This window comes from Moschus berezovskii, chromosome 9 (genome assembly GCF_049115385.1).
Source record: "Moschus berezovskii isolate FMDL1 chromosome 9, NW_MosBer_1.0, whole genome shotgun sequence".
In the NCBI taxonomy this organism is placed as follows: Eukaryota; Metazoa; Chordata; class Mammalia; order Artiodactyla; family Moschidae; genus Moschus; species Moschus berezovskii.
Genome location: NC_142468.1, coordinates 58,203,322 through 58,221,993, shown reverse-complemented (window position 1 = coordinate 58,221,993; position 18,672 = coordinate 58,203,322). Strand labels below are relative to the sequence as shown.

Below are 18,672 nucleotides of genomic sequence, written 5' to 3'. Positions count from 1 at the left end.
AACTGTGCCTCTTTTGTTTATACCCTATAATCAGACCATCAGCAAATCTTTCTAGTTCTATCTTTTGAATATATTTCTAATCTGATCAGATGTTACCATCTCTACCTTATTCAGTTCAGTTCAGTTCAGTCGCTCAGTCGTGTCCGACTCTCTGCGACCCCATGAATCACAGCACGCCAGGCCTCCCTGTCCATCACCAACTCCCGGAGTTCACCCAAACTCGTGTCCACAGAGTCGGTGATGCCATCCAGCCATCTCATTCTTTGTCATCCCCTTCTCCCGCCCCCAATCCCTCCCAGCATCAGAGTCTTTTCCAGTGAGTCAGCTCGTCGCATGAGGTGGCCAAAGTATTGGAGTTTCAGCTTTAGCATCAGTCCTTCCAATGAACATTCAGGATTGATCTCCTTTAGAATGGACTGGTTGGATCTCCTTGCAGTCCATGGGACTCTCAAGAGTCTTCTCCAACACCGCAGTTCAAAAGCATCAATTCTTCGGCGATCCGCCTTCTTCATAGTCCAACTCTCACATCCATACATGACCACGGGAAAAACCATAGCCTTGACTAGACAGACCTTTGTTGGCAAAGTAATGTCTCTGCTTTTTAATATACTATCTAGGTTGGTCATAACCTTCCTTCCAGGGAGTAAGCATCTTTTAATTTCCTGGCTGCAGTCAGCATCCGCAGTGATTTTGGAGCCCAAAAAAATAAAGTCTGACACTGTCTCCACTGTTTTTCCATCTATTTCCCATGAAGTGATGGGACCAGATGCCATGATCCTTGTTTTCTGAATGTTGAGCTTCAAGCCAACCTTTTCACTCTCCTCTTTCACTTTCATCAAGAGGCTTTTGAGTTCCTCTTCACTTTCTGCCATAAGGGTAGTGTCATCTGCATATCTGAGGTTATTGCTATTTCTCCCGGCAATCTTGATTCCAGCTTGTGCTTCTTCCAGCCCAGCATTCCTCATGATGTACTCTGCTGCTGCTGCTGCTAAGTCACTTCAGTCGTGTCCGGATGTACTCTGCATATAAGTTAAATAAGCAGGGTGACAATATACAGCCTTGATGCACTCCTTTTCCTATTTGGAACTAGACTGTTGTTCCATGTCTAGTTCTGACTGTTGCTTCCTGACCTGCATACAGGTTTCTCAAGAGGCAGGTCAGGTGGTCTGGTATTCCCATCTCTTTCAGAATGTTCCACAGTTTATTGTGATCCACACAGTCAAAGGCTTTGGCATAGTCAATGAAGCAGAAATAGATGGTTCTCTGGAACTCTACCTTATTACTCTGGTCTAAACCACTATCATCTCCTGGGTAGATAATTACAATAGTCTCTTAACTGTTTTCTCCTACAGTCTCTTCTGTGTTTCATAGCTAGAATGGTCTTTTTAACTGTTAATCAGATATGCCACTCCTCTGTTTAATACATTGTAATGACTTCCTTTTGTAGTTAAAATAACATCTAGATTCCTAGCCATGGGCTATAAAGTCCTCCTTGATGTAGTCCATGTCTACCTCTCTCTGTTCACTCCATTTCTGCTGCACTGAGCTTCCCTATGTTCTCTGATCATGCTGGGTGCATTCCCAGGGCTTAATGCTTGTTCATGCTCTGTTCTTCCTTCAGGTCTCTGCACTGCTTGATCCCACACATCATTCGTGTCTGCTTAAAAAGGGGTTCAGAGAGTCTACTTCTTTAGAGAGATCTCCAGTGATCACACTATACAAACTAGTGATCACCTTGCCCCTAATTTCTCCTTGTCTCTCTTGCTTTATTTTTTTTATGGTATGCTTTCTGAAATGTAATGATTTGTCTGCTTGTTTATTACTTGCCTTCCTCACTAGAATGTAAACTCTAAGAGCAGGAACTTTATATCCTGTTCGTTCCAGTGTCTAGAAAAGTCCCTGACATACAGTAAGCCAGAGATGCAACTCTAGGAAGTTGTATGTGTAGTAAAATTAGATTAAGTGATTCTACCTTTTAAAGATTTAAAGATTTTAAACCAAAGGAGAACTATTAAATCAGTTAAATGATGCTGTGATTTTTTTTTGCATTAAATACTTATATGTGAAATGTTAAGATTTAGAACTTATTATCAAGATTATATATTTATGCAAAGGATGTGCTAGTAACCTTTAAAGAATAAGCTTGGAGTGTAGCTCTTCTGTTTGTTGTAGTGTTTAACATTCTTTGGTTGTCCTCTAATTATAGTGTTAGTGATGTTAATGTTATAATAATACTTCCTCTTACTCTGGCAAACTGTTTTTCCTCATTCTAAATTCTTGATTTAAAGTTTCTGTTGATCTTGATTTTGGAGGGGAATGTGTTATTATCTGAGCTTTTTCTTTTAAAACTTAATATAGTAGCATTTATAGACACCCTTTTAAATATTGTCATGTAAAATTTTTTATGTATTTTTTTGGCTTTTCTCAAGATGCGGTGAGCTGGGGCTACTCTCTAGTTGCAGTACATGAGCGTCTCATCGTGGTGGCTTCTCGTTGCAGAGCGTGGACTCTAGGGTGCTCAGTCTTCAGGAGTTGTTGCACATGGGCTCAGTAGCTGTGGTTGCCGGGTTCTGGAGCACAGGCTTAATAGCTGTGGTGCACAGGCCTAGTTGCTCAAGCCTGACGTGTGGCAAGTGGATTCTTTACTACTGAGCCACCAGGGAGGCCAGGTTTTGCCATTTTTAAAGACATTTCCTGTTAGTCACTATTCAGTAAAACTGTTCATGGAAAGTTTTGTGTGATGTAATTCAAATAAGCAAATTTGGCTAACTGATAGTATTAGAAATATAGGATAACCTAGGAATTTTATATTATTTATGTGTTAATATAATTTGAAAGCATGTGGGGGGCCAGTATCTTTTATATAAAGTATCACTGAACTTTCTTACATATCTGAGCATTTAGTGATGTATATTTACATTTTGTCAGTAGTATAGTCATAGTTTCTGACTTCTCAAAATTGCTTATTCTTTTGAAAAGAAGGAGTGATGAAGAATGATGGAGAGGTTTATATAATTTAGTGAAGGTGGTATGATGTCATGGACAGATGCACATATAAAGAATTAATATTAGGTAACACTTAGTGAGTATTTATTGTACACTGGGCACTATTGTAAGAACTTTGCTCTGTTGTATAAATCATATTAAATCTGGTTCAGTTGTTTATTATTTAAACCAATTTAACTTGTATATTTTGTAGATAGGAGATTGAAGCACACACAGAAAGGTGCTTGCCCAAGATCTTTTAGCTGGTAAATGGTGGCGCCTGGATTTGAATTCAGAAACAAAGGCAGATATCGGTAGAAACTGTGTGGGGCAGGGCGTCAAACAGCCAGCCTCAGTGTGATAGTTTTATCTGATTTAAAATCCCATCCAAATAATGTCATTTGAGCCAGGACTATTTTACATAGGTGTTCAGAAACTCATGTTGACAAAGAGGCAGACTTATAAGTGTCGTGTGTTGCTTTGACTTTTTAAAAAATAATTTTATTTTTTTATTTTGGTTTGCTGGGTCTGTCAAGCAAAAAATTATTTTTTAAAAAGTTAAAGCAACACACGACACTTATAAGTCTGCCTCTTTGTCAACATGAGTTTCTGAACTGTGGGGGCTTTTTTCTAGTTGCGGTGAGCTAGGGCTACTCTCTAGTTGTGGTGCTTGGGCTTCTCTTCTCTTGTGTGTGCTTAATTGCTCAGTCATGGCTGAATCTTGCAGCCCCATATGTGACGAGTTGACTCACTGGAAAAGACTCTGATGCTGGGAAAGGTTGGGGGCGGGAGGAGAAGGGGACGACCGAGAATGAGATGGCTGGATGGCATCATTGACTCTGTGGACATGAGTTTGAGTGAACTCCGGGAGTTGGTGATGGACAGGGAGGCCTGGCGTGCTGTGATTCATGGGGTCGCGGAGAGTCGGACACGACTGAGCGACTGAACTGAACTGAACTGAATAGACTGTAGCTTGCCAGGCTCCTCTATCCATGGGCTCCTCCAGGCAAGAATACTGGGGTGAGTTGCCATTTCTGACCCAGGAATCGAACTCTGGTTTCCTGCATTGCAGGCTGACTGAGCTACGAGGGAAGCTCTTTTCATAGTGGTGTTTTTCTTGTGGAGCTTGGCACTAGGGCGCCCCAGCTTCAGTAGTTGCTGCTCCCAGGCTCAAGAGCACTGGCTTAGTAGTTGCCGTGCACGGGCTTAGTTGCTCCTTGGCATGTGGGATCTTTCTGGATCAGGGATTGAACCAGTGTCTTCTCTGTTGGCAGGCAAATTCTTTACCACTGAGCCACTAAGGATGCCCTGCTTTGACTTCTTAAAGAATGTTTCTATCAATAGTTTTCTTCTGCAAAGAAGGTAATAGATGTTAGAAGAGAACAACAGTTGGAATAGGATTGAACTTTGCTAACATTTGGGAATGTTAGTGAATTTTTATACCCTGAAATAAGTTTTTCTTGGTAGACCTTGAAACAATGATATTAAGTAGCAAGTTTAGTCTGAAAACTGGAGTGCAAACAAGTAGTAAAATAATAATGCCTTACATTTGTATATAGCTTTTCACTTTCCCAAGTAATTTGGGAAACATCTCAATTTATCTTTGTAACACCTCTGTGGAATAGGCAGGATAGATATTTTGTCATTTGATAAGTTTCCACAGAGGAGAAAGGTGCTTGCCTAAGGAACAAGCCCTTGAATAACCTCTAGTTGCTAGACCCTCTTTTATAAAGATTCTATTCGTAAAGGACATTGCTATTGCTTTGCAAAACTGCCAGAGTGTAAGTGGTGGACTTCTGCATTGTATGGTGTTATGGACTTGATCTCTTACATTAGTGATTGAAAAATTCTTCATCTGGAGGCAGAATATACTTGGCATGATGAATTTGGCCTAAGATGGCCTATTGTAATTGGTATGTTCTTAGTGTTTGTTATACTTAAAGCCTAGACATTTTAAATAAATACAGTTTAGATTAAAAATATAATTCTTGTAGCAACACAGTTGTAATCTTTTTTAAACTGATATTTTTCATTAAGACCTTTTCCAGTTAGGCTATAGTAATATTGATGCTGTTTGGTTTATATTATAGATTAGCATAGGAGTAGGGCACTTTGCTTCTTTGAAATCTAAAAGGGTCTTGTGATAGCTTCTGAAAAGACTCATGTAATGTGTGACAGTAGGGAAATGCTGATAAAAATTTAGTATGTCACCTGTTCCTCCTGTTCATTTTGAAACTAATGAATTTCACTGATTATATTGGTCTGAGATATTAAGAGGAATTTTTCAGAACTCTTAAAGATATGCTGTATAAGGGAATAAAAGCAGGTGCAAATTTACAGAATCACTTCACTTTAATGATGATTGATAAAATGTGACATTGTTTTTCAGAAATCTACATGATGGCTGAATGTTTTGTATTTTTGAGTTGCATCTTTCACTTCTCAGTGTTATTCTCCTTTTCTGTGGTGCTATCTTGTAATTGCCTCCTTGTTACCACCCCCTCCCTCTTGGTCTGCCATCTGTTGGCTTGGCTGTTTATTTCACTATAGGAAGGCAGGAAAGAGTTCTTGTGCACAAGATAAAACTAGTCCTGTTTGGAGCTTGGTGAGCTGGAGCATTTATACAATATGTCTTCTGATGATAAATTCCAGAAGTACCATAAGCCCACAGGAATAGTAGCAATGACTCTGCAATACTGTCTACAACTTAAATAAAAATTTAAAAAAATCATAGACTATTATATTCATGGAAAACCATAAACTGGCTGGATATTATTAACAGGCTTGTAAATAAGAATTAATTACATAGGAGAGTTTAGCATATTGAGTATTCATGAAATTCTTGTCAAATGATTTCATACTTTATAAACATGATTTGTTCATGGTAAACTTAAATTCACTTATGCATGACTGTGCATTACTCTTTTATGGAAATACATAGAGGCTATTTGCAGTCCTAGGTTGATCGTTCAATTCCAAGACAGTGTTTATTTTAAAAAATATTTTTATTACAAAACCTTTTAAACATATACTAAAAGTAGAAAGAAAAGTATAAAGAGCTCCCATGTACCTATCATTGAATCTTCATGAATTATTATAGATAATTTTATTTTCTTTATATTTCTGTCTACCACTACACACTCCCAGTTCTGGACTTTTTGAACCATATCCTGGACATACTTAGTTTGTAACTTTTAGGTATTTCAATATGACCTCTAAAAGATAGTCATTTTCTCTTTTTGTTAAGTACGCATAATACCATTATCTTAAAAAATTTATAACGAGGTGTTAATATCCTCAAACATGTAGTCAGGTTTCGTGTTTTTCTGATTGTTTTATATACATACACAGTTTGCTTGAAGTGGATTCCAGATAAGGTCTGTACTTTACAATTATCTTGTATATTAAATCACTTTTAATCTTTAGGCTTGCCTTCCTTTTTTTTTTTTTGTTAAGAAACCAGGTTTCTGAGAAGTTTCCCATAGTCTCATTTTGCTGATTGCATCTCTGTACTGTAAATGTCACTTAATACGTTCTGTCCCCTGAATTCTTATAGTAAATTGATAGATTTGTCAGATTTTTTTTTTTCTTTTGGTAGGTGTACTTCATAGGAGTAATTCGTGTTTCCATCAGGTCCTGTTCTCTTTTGTGATATTGGCAGTTATTGATGATCATTCATCAGGGATTGCAAAATAGTGAAATTCTGTTTTTCATGTATTAGATGGTTTTTTTTTTTTTTAAGATGTTGTTTTTTAGGATAGTCCTTCAACAGTGTAAAATTGTACATTTTGGACCGGGAGGAGAAGGGGACGACCGAGAATGAGATGGCTGGATGGCATCACCAACTCTGTGGACATGAGTTTGAGTGAACTCTGGGAGTTGGTGATGGACAGGGAGGCCTGGCGTGCTGTGATTCATGGGGTCACGGAGAGTTGGACACGACTGAGCAACTGAACTGAACTGAACTGAACTTATGTCTGAATGGGTTCTGGGATGATTTGACAAGGTTCTCTACTGAATTCTTTTAAAAAGGAAAGAGTGCAGATCTTTATTATTGAAAATCCATAAAGAACTTGGGAATCTTGAATAACTGAAGTTTTACATTTGGCCAGTAAATAGCTGAACATCCCATTATGAGATAACAGTTTGTCTTGTAGCATGTGTAGCTGGTCATTGGGGTTTGTTCTTTTGCAGTCAGTGTTCATTTTCAGAAATTTCAAAAGTAATTTGTTCAAGGCAGCAGTTATTAGTTTTGTGAGTCTGATTTCTTGGCATGAATTTGAGAATAGGCTTTGGTATGAATCAGATTTAAGAAATTTTGAGTTAATGTAACATAGCATATTTTGTATTAAAAGTTGTCAAAGAACTAGAGCAGCAGCACTTCCAGTGTAGATCCTTGACAAAGAGGTTTTGAGGTCAAGTAAACTGATATACTATGTGTACTTTTCCCTCTCTTGATACGTAATATAGTACATGGTAACATGTAAAAGACCTACAGTAAGGAACCTGTTTAATATTAACGCAACATTTTCCAAATTTATTTCATAACTGAGGCTTCCCCCTGTTCTCCCATAGCATCTTGAAGAACTAGTGGAACAGATTTTCCAGAGGAAACAGATTTTGGGAAATATGGATCGGAGGGTTTGAGCAGAGAATAAAGAAAAATGTCTAATGATGATGAGTATGTGTTACTTCACTACAGTGATGTGGGGAAATTTTTAATAGACAAATAATAAGATGGAAGCTATATACATATATGTGTGGGTGATTCATGTTGATATATGGCAGAAACAATACTGTAAAGCAATTATCCTCCAATTAAAGGTAAATAAAAATTTAAAAAATAAGACATTTTTTCCAATGAGAATAAAAGTCAGACATGTTGGTTGTTTGTTTTATCTTTCTTGCCTAGAAAATCCCATGAGTGGAGGAGCCTGGTAGGCTGCAGTCCGTGGGGTCGCTAAGGGTCGGACATGACTGAGCGACTTCACTCTCACTTTTCACTTTCACACATTAGAGAAGGAAATGGCAGCCCACTCCAGTGTTCTTGCCTGGAGAATCCCAGGGACAGGGGAGCCTGGTGGGCTTCCGTCTATGGGGTCACACAGAGTCGGACACGACTGAAGTGACTTAGCAGCAGCAGCAGCAGGCTGTAAGTATTATACTTTTAGAGAAGCCATGTTAGGAAAGGACTTCAGTCATATGTAACATTACATGCTAGGCACTGTTTTCAGTCCTTTTTGTGTAATTTGTTAATCTTTGCAACAAACTTATCTAGTAGGTGCACTGTTGTTATCCCAGTTTTACAGATAAGGAAATTGAGGCACAGAGAGATTAAGCAAATAGTTCAAGGTTACACTGCAGAGTTGTTGATACAGCAGAACCAGAATCTAAACCTAGGCACCTGGCTTCAGAGTCCTTGTGCTAGCCACTGCTCTACACTGCAAGATGTGGCAGATGGAGATCATGAAATACAAATTAGATTAAGAGGGGATATAAACTCTGCTTGGAAGGACCATACATATTTTCTTTAACTTTCAGGCAATCAGGGTCTGAGAGAAGAATGTGGAGAGCTGACTGTGTCTCAGTGAAGATAGAAAACATGGAAACCTGGAAACTGTTATCTGTAAAAAAGGTACATCTCTCAAAGATATAGATTAGATGGATGTAAGTAGAATGCTGAGTTAAGAGGACACTGTTACACCAGAATTTCAGATGTAGAAGGGAATTGGAGCTTACTTTATAAGACCCCTTCATTTTACATATGAGATCCGAGGTTCCATAGTTTGTTCATGTGCTTGTAGTAGTAATCATGGCTCACATAAGTGTGCTTCATTTTGCATTTGTACTTCATTCTACATTCATGTAGATTCTTGTTTGACCCTTTAAACAATCCTGAAAGGCAGATAGGTCCTATATTTTCTACAACAATGGGTTTTGAATTTTTTTTTTTTCTTGGCGAGGGCGCATACCACATGGCATATGGCATGCAGAACTTCCTTGATCAGGGATCAAACCTGTGCCCCTTGCATTGGAAGCGCAGAATCTTAACTGCTAGACCACCAGGGGAGTCCAAATCTGGTTCTTGAATTTAGATATGGTACATCCTAAAGGCTAAAATTTTGTATACTAAATCACATTGCCTCGGTTCTTAATGAATAACATGTAAGGGTAGTGCACGCTTTTGGAATGAGATGACTTGGGTCGGAAAGAAAAGCTGCATTTTGACAAATGGAAGTGACTCCCTCCTAAGTGTAAAAGATAGTATGTGCTAATTGGAAACAGTAATGTTTAGATGGTATAGAGGAAAATAAAGAAACAAGTAAAAACTGCCTCGCCACACAGAGTAACTACTGTTCAATTCTAATGTGTAGTTCTTGAGATTTTTTCCTAGATTTTTATATACTCAGAATTGTTTCAAAATTATATATATATATATATTGCTTTATAACCTAACATGTTGTGTTCTTAAAAGAGAATATTCATAGGCATTTGGTCTTTTGCCTCTAACAGTAAAAAAAAGTACATGTAAATGGCAACCCACTCCAGTGTTCTTGCCTGGAGAATCCCAGGGACGGGGGAGCCTGGTGGGCTGCCGTCTATGGGGTCGCACAGAGTCGGACATGACTGAAGCGACTGAGCAGCAGCAGCAGCAGGGACAATAGGCATAAAATGATGGCATCCTGGGCCAACTGAGATGTGCAGTCCCTTCCCTAGTACACACAGTTTAATAGCTGACCTGTTAGTAACAGTTAGGGTGAATAGGTTAAAAAACCTGTTTGGGGTTAGATTAATTTAAGGAGGCAGTGAGTACGGTAGTCACCCCTTATCCATGGTTTCACTTTCTATAGTTTCAGTTAAGCACTGTCAACCATGGTCTGAAAATATTAAATGGAAAATTCCAGAAATAATTCATAATTTTTAAATTGCTTGCCATTCTGAGTAACTTGATTAAATCTTTGGTGGTTCTGCTCCATAAATCACCCCTTTGTACAGTGCTTGAGTTCAAGGAAGCTTTATTTTACTGAAAATACAAAAAAGCAGTGATGCCGGTAATTTGGATATGCTAAAGAAACAGTCAGGTGCTTCCTTTAAGGGAAAAGTGAAAGTTCTTAACTTCATAAAGAAAATCGTATGCTGAGGTTGCTAAACTCTATAAGAATGAATCTTCTACCTGTGAAATGGTGAGGAAGGAAATAGAAAATTTGTAATAGTTTTGCTGATGCACCTCGAATTACTTAAGTTATGTCTACAATGCTTGATAAGTGCTTAGTTAAGATGAGAAGGGCATTCATTATGTTTGTACCATAAGATGTTTTGAGAGAAGGACCATAATTCACATAACTTTTATTATGGTATATTGTTATATATACTGTTTTACAGTATATTGTTATATTCTATTATTGTTAATCTCTTACTATCCTAATTTATACATTAAACTTTATAATGTAGATATGTATTATAGATGTATACATATATATAATGTAGATACTGTATGCTGCTGCTGCTAAGTCACTTCAGTCGTGTCCGACTCTGTGTGACCCCACAGACGGAAGTATATATATAATGTAAAAGTGTATAATGTATAAGTCCATGGTCTGTACAGTCCATGGAATTCTCCAGGCCAGAATACTGGAGTGGGTAGCCATTCCCTTCTGCAGGGGATCTTTCCAGCCCAGGGATTGAACCCAGATCTCCTGCATTGCAGGCAGATTCTTTACCAGCGGAGCCATAAGGGAAGCCCAAGAATACTGGAGTGGGTAGTCTATCCCTTCTCCAGCAGATCTTCCTGACCCAGGAATCGAACTGGGGTCTCCTGCATTGCAGGCGGATTCTTTACCAACTGAGCTAACAAGGAAGCCCAGTGTATGTATAGGGAAAATATAATATATTTGGATTTGGTACTGGCCTTAGTTTCAGGTATCCACTAGGGGTCTTGGAACATATTTCTTGCAGATCAAGAGGGGGTACTGCACTATAGTATAAAGCTTTATTTTAGTGTTTTTTTCCTATAGAATTTTGGATCGTTGATTGTTTTGTAGTTTGATGTGGAAAAAACTCTTTTCACACTATACTGGATTAAAAGACAAGTAACTTGCTCCTTGGAAGGAAAGTTATGACCAACCTTGATAGTATATTAAAAAGCAGAGACATTACTTTGCCAACCAAGGTCCGTCTAGTCAAGGCAATGGTTTTTCCCGTGGTCATGTATGGATGTGAGAGTTGGACTGTGAAGAAAGCTGATCGCCGAAGAATCAATGCTTTTGAACTGTGGTGTTGGAGAAGACTCTTGAGAGTCCCTTATTCTGCAAGGAGATCCAACCAGTCCATTCTAAAGGAGATCAATCCTGGATGTTCATTGGAGGGACTGATGCTAAAGCTGAAACTCCAATACTTTGGCCACCTCATGCGACGAGTTGACTCACTGGAAAAGACTCTGATGCTGGGAAAGGTTGGGGGCGGGAGGAGAAGGGGACGACGGAGAATGAGATGGCTGGATGGCATCACCGACTCTGTGGGCATGAGTTTGAGTGAACTCCGGGAGTTGGTGATGGACAGGGAGGCCTGGCGTGCTGTGATTCATGGGGTCGCGGAGAGTCGGACACGACTGAGCGACTGAACTGAACTGAACTGAACTGAGACTCAAGTAAACATTAAAAAGAATGAAGTATAAGTTTTTTGAAACAGTCTAAACATGGGTTTTTTAGTGAGTTTATGTGTTGTGTGAGGGGTATGGAACCATCTCTAATGATCAATATACTGTTGCAGTGGTGGGCGGGTAAAGGAGCCTATTGTGTTGGGTTGTGGAAGGGTTTTTTATACTTGAAGTTGGTTCTTTAGCAACTCTCTCTTTCTGTTTTCATGACTACATCTAGTAGTTTGCTTTGTTAATCATTCTCTTTGCCCAAGCAGATTTTTGGCATGATCTTATTTTCAAAATGTTTTCTTTTTGAGGATTAGATTATATTGTATTTACATCTTTTAATATTTCCTTGTTAGTTTTAAATTGATAGTAAAACTTATGATTTTAGGTATGCTAGTTCTTTTACATTTCCATATAAATTTTAAAGTAAGTTCATCTATAGATGCAAAAAAATCTTGCTGTGATTTTGATAGATATTGTCTAATCTCTAGATCATTTTGAGGGAGAACTGGCATTTTTATATTTAGTCCTCCACTCTAGGAACATGGCGTATCTCTTCATTTATTTAGAACGCCTTTGATTTCTTTCATCTGTGACTTTCATGTTTTAGCCTATAGATCCTGTATATGTTTTGTTAGTCTTGCATCTACGTTTTATTTTTTAAAAAGTTTAAAACCTTTCAATCAGAGTATCATATATCTTCATAGAAGTGTATGTAAATATACAGCTTGATTACTTTCATGGAGATGGAATTATTTTCAAATTTTGCTATTTTCTGTTAACTTGAGAGATTTTCAGGAGGGAGGTAGGATTCAAGATGAAGGAAAGAAGAAAAGCGTTCCATTTCTCCTTTGTCAGGTCTTCATAGTGTGACTTCATTGTTTTGTTTAAAGGTGAATTCTCAAGGAACGTAGTCATAGATAGTTAAGCTCATTTCCAAATTAACTTTGCCATTTAGATTTTTTCTATTGTAATTTACCTCCAGTCATGTTACAATAGATTAGCTTTGATGTTTTCTAATATAAGAAATTGATAACTATTTCAATGAATATGTGGGTTAAAGATCTAAGAGATGGAAAGGTCTGCCTTCTCATTTTTGTTGAGCCAGTTATTCCCTGCCCGTTAGCTTCCTTCTGTGTACTTTGTGCCGAGCACAAGCTTAAGTAAACTTGTCATCTTGCTGTCTGGTTTTTATCTTCCTTCTAAGAAGGGTAGGCAACTTAGGGTCTATGTTTATGGGAACGCCCTGGTCCATTTTGAGTAAGATTCATTATTCTGAGTTTATAAAGATGATATCATTATAATTACTTTAAATAACCATGTTTCGGAGAAATTTAAAGTGGTATTTGATAAATACAGATACTCCAGGAATAAATGAGTTTGTTATGTATGCTCCACCAGGAAGGACATGGTTAATAATAGAAAAACCATATGTATCATTTAGCTCCTCTGTATATTCTTATTGTAAAAGATAACCCTTTTCTTTTTTTAAAAAAAGATAACTTTTTCTCCCCTCATTTTTATTACTGGAGCTCAGCTATGCTTGATTTAGCTATTTCTGCCCACTTCCACAAACTTTTATTTTGAAAAAATTTTAAATCTATAGAAAAGTTGAAGAATAGTCCAACAAACTCCTATGTGCTTTTCACTTAGTTTCATAGATTGTAACACTTTGTTGTGGGTGCTTTTTTTTCCTTTTCTCTAAACATACACACTCCCCCCCCCACACAATTCGCTTTATATGAGAGAAGTTGTAGTCACCAAGATATTTCCTCACCCCCTCAACCTCAAAAAAAAAAAAAAATTTCAGGTGTGCATCTCCTAAAAATAAGGACATTTTCCAGTTTAACCACAATACCTTTATCATACCTAAGGAAAACAACATGAATTCATTATCTAATATGCAGTGTCTGTATTTAAATTTTTTGTCTTCCACTTATCTTGTATACCTTTTTTTTTTTTTTTCTGATTCACAGTTCAGTCATATTCACATATTACTTTTGGTTTCTTTGTCACTTTAGTCTCTTTTAGTCTAGAACAATCCCTTGCCTCCCTCCCTTGTTTTTCAATGATACTGACTTTATTGAAAAATTAATCTAAGCCATTTATCTTACTAATATACGACAATATGAATTTGCTGATTGTTTAAGATTATGTGTGAATTTCATGATCGCTATATAGGTGATACGTGCTTTTTGCCTCACCTCACAAGGCACCTAATGCCATTTTTTTCCATTATAGGTGATGCTAAATTTGATCATTAATTTAAAGTGGAGGCTGTTACCAGATTACTTTACTCTTAAATGCACATTCCTCCACTCCCCTTGTAACTGATAATTAATCTAGGAAGTGTGGTATTTTGAGATTATGTGAAAAGCCTTTTTATTGTTGCACATGGGCTTTCTTTAGTTGTGGCGAGGGGGCTGCTCCTCATTGCGGTGCATGGGCTTCTCATTGCGGTTGCATCTCTTGTGGAGCACAGGCTGTAGGTGCACGGGCTTCAGCAGTTGCAGCACATGGCCTCAGCAGTTGTGGCTTGAGGGCTCTAGAGCATGGGCTCAGTTGTGGTGTAAGGGCTTAGTTGGCATGTGGAATCTTCGCCAACCAGGGATTGAACCTGTGTCTCTTGCATTGGCAGGCGGATTCTTACCCAGTGTACCACCAGGGAAGTCCTGTGTATTATTTATTTAACCAGTTTCTTATTGGTGGACTTAAGATTGTTTCTTCTTTTTGTTCTTTATACCTTTTATTCTTTTCTGCTACTCTAAAAGACTGCGATGAATAGGATATTTCTTAGTTTAAGCATTACCTTATTCTTAATTAAAACTGCATAATGCAAATGTTGATTGAGCCTAGTCTTACTGAGCATACCTTCTAAATATCCTTAAAATTTATCTCCTCACAAACCCGATCCATTATGACTGTTATTTTAGGCCCTCATCTCTTAACTTTTGGGGTATTTCTTGTGTCCTGGGCATTCTGTTCTTTTCTTCTTTCTCAGTATTATCCACAGCTCCTTCTGGGTAGCTTTTGTTATGTAGTGTTACCATACTATATTCCAGTTCTTTGCACATCCTTCTCATCTGGGTTCTGAGTCCTGTAAGCATACTGTGCTTTGTGTGTCATAGGTTTTCCTAGTGTAGATGCATTTGTACCTTTTTTTTTTTTTTAACATTTATGTTTTTATTTTTGGTTGCACTGGGTCTTCGTTGCTGTTTGCAGGCTTTCTCTAGTAGCATCGTGTGGGGTCTACTCTTCCTTGTGGTGCACAGGCTTCTCATTGCGGTGGCTTTTGTTGTTGTGGAGCCCAAGCTCTAGGTGTGTTCAGGCTCAGCAGTTTTGTTCCTTTGAAGCCAGTTAGTGTTTGGTACTGTAATGTCTCCTTGCCTGTCCCCTGTTTCTTTTGATATACCATTAATTTCTTTCTAATACTCTCTTAAGTTTTATTTTTTCTTCTCAGAATCATATTTGCATCCTGGTATTCTGAGATTGTGTGAGGATCTAGCCATAGTACCTGCTTCCTGCGTGTGTGCTTAGTAGCTAAGTTGTATCCGACTCTGTGTGACCCCATGGACTGTAGCCTGCCAGGCTCCTCTGTCCCTGGGATTTCCCGGGCCAGAATACTGGAGTGGGGTTGCCATTTCCTTCTCTAAAGGATCTTCCCAACCCAGAGCTCAACACCGAGTCTGCTTCATTGGCGGGCAGATTCTTTACCACTGAGTTTGCTATTTCTCCATTCTTTATTTTAGGGAGCCTCATAAAAATGAGTTCTTGAAATGTAAGTTGGATATATCATTGGGAGTTTAGTGAGGATAAATTTACCAAAAATGTTATGATTGCCATGACTTAGGCTTTAAATACTTGCAAATAGATGGTTCTAAAGAAGGGGGAGGAGATTTTTCTCTACAAACAGCCTATGATGAGGAGCATTGGCCTCTTCAAGCCTCTAGATAATCTACTTTTGTTGAAGTCTATTGTCTGATTCATGGCCACTGGTGAGCTACAAATTAAGGTATCCTGCATATGCTGACATTACTATTTGCATTTCTGGAATAATTGCATCTATTTGCATAACAGATTGTTGAACTTGACAAATTGATAATTTGTTTTATTCTTTTGTTCTCAAGGGTTCTTTCATTAGCAAGTGCATTGATCTGAAAATGGCAAGATTGATTAGCATCCATTGTTATAACTGTTACGTTGAAAACAGAATAATTAAAAGTGTAGTAAATTTGCTCACAGCTAGTTATCAAACTTTTTGTACTAGAACATATTTTTATATATCACTCATTGTCAAAAAAAATGACTGTATTTCTAATGTTAGTGTGTATTTTTGATGGAATGTAAAGGAACTTAAAGTAGTTCAGATTGCTTTTCTTTAGGAGATATGTGGTGAACAATTAAAGACCATACAGTGCCATACCTAACATTTACTTTCATAGTTTTCGAAGTACTTCTGTGTAAGAGAAATGGAAATTCCAAGATAAGAAAGGTAACTGTGAGTAAAAGTTATTAGAACCGGTTTAATGGAATGGGGTGGGGGGAGGTTGGTGGGTGAGGATGTAGGTTCTGTATTTGTACTGAAGGAGGTATAGGACTTGTTAGGTAGAGAGGAAGGGGTTGGCATTCGGGGGTGGGCAGCAACGTGAGTAAGGGTACAGAGTAGAAGTGAATGCATCCCAGATGAGTGATGGTAGGGATTGGTAGGAGAAGGAAATGGCAACTCATTCCAGTATTCTTGCCTAGAGAATCCTGTGGACAGAGGAGTCTGGTGGGCTGCTGTCCATAGGGTCACACAGAGTTGGACACGACTGAAGCGACTTAGCATGCAGCATGCATGAAGGGATTGGTAGGGATGCCTGCCTGACCAAAACAGAGGGCTGCTGAGGAACATGGGGTAGTTAAGATCTGATAAGTTAGAGTGAACTGTTGATTGTGAGCCTTGGGAAGCAGAGTGAGGAATTCTAAGCCTAGGGAGCTGTATTACCAAGGGTCCTGGCAGCGAACAAATGGACTAGTTACAGAGATTTGGGTAGAGTTACGGAAAGCAACAAGGAATAGTGAAGTTCCCAAGGCCTTGCAGTGTCCAGAAGCTATTGGTATTTTTAAGCCAACAGGGACAGGAAAAGGAATACTGAAGCCTGATGAGAGCGGGAGCAGTGGAAGCCAAGGACCTGTGGCCACAGGGGAAGGGTTCCCAGGTGGGGAGAAAGCCAGGGAAATAAGGACCTCGGTTTCTTTTTCTTTTCACCCTCTAGTGCCTATCATTGGCCTGACCCAAATGGAAACTAGGGGAACTTGACAGTAGGGGAACTTGACAGTATAGTCCTCAAGGTAAGCCTTCAGTTCAGTTCAGTCCCTCAGTTGTGTCCTACTCTTTGCAACCCCGTGGACTGCAGCATGCCAGGCTTCCTTATCCATCACCAACTCCCAGAGCTTGCTCAAACTCATGTCCATCAAGTCGGTGATGCCATCCAACCACCTCATCCTCTGTCGTCCCCTTCTCCTCCCACCTTCAGTTGTTACCAGCATCAGGGTCTTTTCCAAGGAGTCAGTTCTTCGCATCAGGTGGCCAAAGTATTGTAGTTTCAGCTTCAGCATTAGTCCTTTCAGTGAATATTAAGGACTGATTTCCTTTACGATTGACTGGTTGGATCTCCTTGCAGCCCAGGGGACTCTCAAGAGTCTTTTCCAACACCACACTTCAAAAGCATCAGTTCTTCACTGCTTAGCTTTCTTTTTAGTCCCAACTCTCACATCTATACATGACTACTGGAAAAACCATAGCTTTGACTAGATGGACCTTTGTCAGCAAAGTAATCTCTCTGCTTTTTAGTATGCTGTCTAGGTTGGTCATAGCTTTTCTTCCAAGGAGAAAGTGTCTTTTGATTTCATGGCTGCAATCGCTATCTGCAGTGATTTTGGAGCCCAGGAAAATAAGGTCTGTCACTGTTTCCATTGTTTCCCCATCTATTTGCCATGGAATGATGGGACCGGATGCCATGATCTTAGTTTTCTGAATGTTGAGTTTTAAGCCAGGTTTTTCACTCTCTTTCACTTTCATCAAGAGGCTCTTTAGTTGTTTGCTTTCTTTCGTAGGGTGGTGTCATCTGCATATCTGAGGTTATTGATATTTCTCCCAGCAATCTTGATTCCAACTTGTGCTTCTTCCAGCCCAGCGTTCCTCTGATGTACTCTGCATATAAGTTAAATAAGTGGGGTGACAATATATAGCCTTGATGTACTCCTTTCCCTATTTGGAACCAGTCTGTTGTTCCATGTCGGGTTCTAACTGTTGCTTCTTGATCTGCATACAGATTTCTTAGGAGGCAGGTAAGGTGGTCTGGTATTCCCATCTCTTTCAGAATTTTCCACTATTTGTTGTGATTCACATAGTCAAAGGCTTTGGCATAGTCAATAAAGCAGAAGTAGATGTTTTTCTGGAACTCTCTTGCTTTTTTTGATGATCCAACAGATGTTGGCAATTTGATCTCTGATTCCTCTGCCTTTTCTAAATCCAGCTTGAACATCTGGAGGTTCACGTACTGTTGAAGCCTTGCTTGGAGAATTTTGAACATTACTTTGCTAGAGTGTGAGATGTGTGCAGTTGTGCGGGAGTTTGAGCATTCTTTGGCATTTCCTTTCTTTGGGATCGGAATGAAAACTGACCTTTTCCAGTCCTGTGGCCACTGCTGAGTTTTCCAAATGTGCTGGCATATTGAGTGCAGCACTTTCACAGCATCATCTTTCAGGATTGGAAATAGCTCAACTGGAATTTCATCACCTCCACTAGCCTTGTTAGTGATGATGCTTCCTAAGGCCCACTTGATTTCTCATTCCAGGATGTCTGGCTCTAGGTGAGTGATCATACTTCGTGATTATCTGGGTCATGAAGATCTTTTTTATGGTTCTTCTGTGTATTCTTGTCACCTCTTCTTAATATCTTCTGCTTCTGTTAGGTCCGTACCATTTCTGTCCTTTATTGTGCCCATCTTTACATGAAATGTTCCCTTGGTATCTCTAATTTTGTTGAAAAGATCACT

At 38.8% G+C, this 18,672-nt stretch overlaps 1 protein-coding gene across 8 annotated transcripts in view; it reads left to right on the top strand.

The window, feature by feature from the left end:
- The window catches only part of HERC1 (HECT and RLD domain containing E3 ubiquitin protein ligase family member 1), a 222,225-nt gene that overhangs the window by 9,279 nt on the left and 194,274 nt on the right, over nt 1-18,672 (top strand). Inside the window, exon 1 of one of the 8 annotated variants that reach the window (XM_088839672.1) lies at nt 6,866-8,620. The exons of the other annotated variants lie outside the window; for them this stretch is intronic. The gene's annotated coding sequence lies outside the window, so the exon portion shown is untranslated. Of the gene's footprint in view, nt 1-6,865; nt 8,621-18,672 lie in introns of those variants that run through there. 8 annotated transcript variants of the gene reach the window in all.